Source organism: Petaurus breviceps, unplaced genomic scaffold (assembly GCF_028583685.1).
Source record: "Petaurus breviceps papuanus isolate PSGF00001 unplaced genomic scaffold, PetGlider_PUasm1.0 139, whole genome shotgun sequence".
In the NCBI taxonomy this organism is placed as follows: domain Eukaryota; kingdom Metazoa; phylum Chordata; class Mammalia; order Diprotodontia; family Petauridae; genus Petaurus; species Petaurus breviceps.
In genome coordinates, this window is record NW_027185697.1 from 7465092 (window position 1) to 7469117 (window position 4026).

At 44.8% G+C, this 4026-nt stretch overlaps 1 protein-coding gene across 1 annotated transcript in view; it reads right to left on the reverse strand.

Moving 5' to 3' along the window:
• Positions 1-3752, reverse strand: part of CTNNA2 (catenin alpha 2) — a 1588763-nt gene extending 1585011 nt beyond the window's left edge. The window contains exon 1 of the mRNA XM_069065925.1: positions 3459-3752. The gene's annotated coding sequence lies outside the window, so the exon portion shown is untranslated. The remainder of the gene's footprint in view (positions 1-3458) is intronic.
• Between the last annotated feature and the right edge of the window lie 274 nt (positions 3753-4026).

Here is a 4026-nt window from a genome sequence, read left to right on the forward strand (position 1 = left end):
TACAGTTGAGGAAACTGAGTCAGTAAGCAGTTAAATGACTTGCCCAGGGTCACAGAGCTATTAAGTCTCTGAGGTCAGTTTTGATCTATGGTCTTCCTGACTGCAGACTCAGTGCACCATCCACTGTTCCAATTGCATCAAACAATATATTAAAGTATATTAAAAGTATACACAACAGCAATGCCAGACTTCAAGGAAATGTTTCAATATGCTGCCATGCTCATTCTAGTCTGGACACTTTTGTTCAGGGTATATCTTTCACCTTAAGTACACTCCTCTTCATCTAGCTAATTGCTTATTTGAAATCCTACTCACCCTTCAAGGCTTGGTTCCATCCTACTTTTTCCCTAGAAACCCTAGCTTTCATTGAGATCTGCTGGCGAATTTGGGCAGAGCTTACTGTGTATAGCTCCTAGGGGCAGTGAAACATTACATTTTGTCCTTTTTTCTACATTTCATATCTGTATGTCTTAACTTCAAGACTGTACTATGAGCATTGTGAGATAAATGGCAAAGTGTTTTCTATCCACCAGAGTGTCTCAAATATAGTACATGATTAAATGTGTGTGTGCATTTCTCTGTGTCTGTGTATGGATGAATGAATGAATGAATGGAAGAATCTTAGCTTCCCTAAAATCCTAAAGCTAACACTAGAAACACAGGTAAGTGAGTACTGTCGGTAGGTAAAAGACCAAGTCACTGAAGACAGAATTTTAAGAGGTCACTCATTCATTCTATAATTTAGATCTTAATTAAATTCACATGTTATCACTCCTGTTTTCTCGAAGTTTTATTGTACTCATTTACTATTGTAAAATCTTAGCATAAACAAAACTTTTCAATTTTGAAAAAGAAATCTATCTTGATGTTTAAATGAAGAGCTGTTTTTAAACAAGAGAGAAATAAAGAAAGCATGTCTTTCCATAGTAAGTACAATATAAATTGAGACACCGAAAATACCTAAGGGAATACAGATCAGTGCTTAAAAAACTCTACCAAAGAATGAGCAGTGGGGACAGGGCAACTGTTCACGAAAGGACATGCAGCCCTTTTCAAAGACATGCACAGAGAAAAGGATTAGGAGAAAACAGCACCTCAGAGTTGGAGGGGGCCACTGAGTTTTAGTAAATTGACCTAAAATTGATTTGGCACAGTATGAACTAATTTCAAAATAGTAACAAAGTATTCTACTGAATTCAAAAGCATTTGGGGAGGCCTGAGAGAGGAAGGAAGAAAATATATATATATATATTTTTTTGCCAATTGTAATACTAATTAATAAACTCTCCAAAGCACAACATGTAGAGAGCCCAGAATTCTACTTTCTGATTCAAGTAGTGTTGGATGAACACCTGAGCTCCTGTCTCATGGGCTATGATGTCAGCAAACCCATAATTATAACTGCAATTTTACTATGTAGGGGGGGGGGGGAAGGGGAGTCACTGCATATATTAAATGTTCCCCAAATACTGACTTGCTTGATTAATTGTATAAGCTCTTCATAAAACAGTGAGTCCCTCTGGGATGCAATTCTTTGCAATGGATAATTTTTTTGGACCGTTGTTTTATGTTCTCATAAAAAGTATATGGCATAATGTCATATAACAGTTACTAAATATAAAAACAAAAAACAATAATATATTCTATAAATCTCCTTTCATAAGAAGTTTTAATGAATTTGTCATATAGTCTGATGAATCTTTATAATCTCCTCCCTTTCCCAAACACAACACCACTATATTTGTAATAGACAAGTGAAACAGATCTTAAGCTTTTCCAGTAATACAGAGTTGAAAGAAAAATGTGGTAAAATAAATATTTCTAAATATACTACTCCTGATATTTTCACTCTTTACTCTGCCATACATAGTAAACATTCCAGGATGTGTCTGTGTTGCCAAAATATAAATAAACTTCTGAGTTCAGTGCTAGAAAAAGTAAAATTGGCCGGACCACCGTGAGTTATGGGGTGAAGTATGGATTTTAAGGGGAAATAATAAATAAAAACTCTTTTTTTAAAGAGAAATTGTATCCACAGAGCAAATAAAACTCTCCCCTACAGGTAATGCTCTCAACCAATACAAATCACTGGCAGGTGCAGAATGATTTTCCTTTTTTTTTTTCCTTTAAGGGAAGGGGGGGAGAGAAAAAAAAAAAAAAAAGGGGGGGGGAAATGAAAGGCATCTAAGACCCTTTTAGCCCACACAATCATTGTTAAAACAATCAAATTAATGACATATTACAAGCATATGGGGTACAACTCTATTCCCCCTTCATCTGTTTAACCATTATTTTCTGTGAAGTTAACCCCCTGAAGATCAAAGATATATTTTATATTAGTATGTTTTATATAGATATATCAATTTATTTAACTTCCAAAACCTTTTCTCCCTCATTTTATTTTTATTTTGTTTATACTTTTTTCACACCATCCAACATTCGACAAAGCATAAGGTTGCCGTTGTACCCATATACACAGATTAAAGTTTGGAGAGTTTCTGTCTTTGAAGTAGACGGTGTGACAGAACCCAGGAACACCCATGTTCAATTCCAAGCCAAATATTAGGCGGGTGGTTTGAAATTTTCAAGCCAAAGAGGCCTAGGGGGAAAGCGACACAAAACCCTTCCACTGTCACCACCCTTCCTCTCCGCCCCCCGTCATTCTCCCCAGACTCTCCCTCTCCCTTTTTTCCCCTCTTTTCCTAGGGTTTCCTCACTGAGACAATCAGCGTCGCGGAGAGAGAATGCCTAACAATCCCTGAGACCACACTAGAAGAGGTCGATTCTACACCAAATATATTAATGTTTGGTGATGGGGTGGGGTGGGGAAGCGCGTAGGGGGTGCAGGAAGCTAGGTCTTTAAAAAAGACAATAAAAGGGGCATAGAGGGCTGCTGCCAACATGTCCAAGTGATCCTTGTCTTCCTACAGTCCGGGGGGTGGGGAGGAAAGAGGCAGCAAAAAAGAAAAGAAATAGCTCCCTGCTCCCATCCCCTTTCGGGACTAACCCCAACTTGCAGTTCTAAATCTATGTTCCAGTGACCCTGATTTCCAGTGGTCCAAGGAGCAGGTGGGCATCGTTCTGTGTCCTAGTATGGATCAAAGTGCACGGGCTTTCTGATTCAGGACAGTAGTGGATTAGGGATGCTCCCAGGGAAGAAAAGGGGATTGGAGTGGGGGGGGAGCGGTTGGGATAAGAATAAGATGGGGAAGGATGCCAGAGATAAGGGATGAGTGCCCGGGGTCCGGGGAGAGAGCGAGGACACTGGGATGCGAGTAAAGAAAGGAAGGGAGGGAGGGAGGAAAGAGAGAAGGAAGGGGAGGACCACGGGGCTAGGAAGGAGGGATGAAAGAAAGGGTGGCAAGGAGAAGGGAGGAGAGAGGGATGTTGGGAAGGAGGGAGGGATGGGGAGGATGGAGGGATGCAGGGCGGGCGGAGGATGCTGCGCCCAGACTCACCTCCGGGGTGGGGGGAGAGTATCCCTCTTCCTCCCCCTCTGTGGTCCTAGGTGTTCCTCGGCCCCGCGGCGGCGGCGGCGGCAGCCGGTATCAGTGAGCGGGCACCTGCGGGCGGCGGCGGCGGTGGCAGCGGCGGTGGCGGCGGCGGGCGCTGCCGGTGCTGCTGCTGCTGCTGCTACTGCTCCTGGGGCTGCTGGGGCTGCTGCTGCTCTTGGGGCTGCGGGCTCCCCGCCTCCCTGCCTCACGCACACACACGCGCGGACACACACACACACTCACACACACACGGGGCTGGACACGAAGCGGTCTCTCCCCCCTCCCCACCCCCCCCCGCCCTCACTCCCTGCCCGACTCCTGCCCAGCAAAGCTGGGGCCGCTGCTGAACCTGGTAGCAGCAGCTGCCACGCCAACGGCTGCCGCTAGGGGGAGTGCAGGACGGAGCGAGGGCGCAGGCGCCGGCTCTCTGCTGCGCCCCCCCCCTCCTGCCCTGGGTCTCTAGGCTTGTCCGCGCGGCGGCGCGCTCGCGCACTGGAGGGCGGGCGGAGCGGCAAGGGGAGGGGCTACTGCA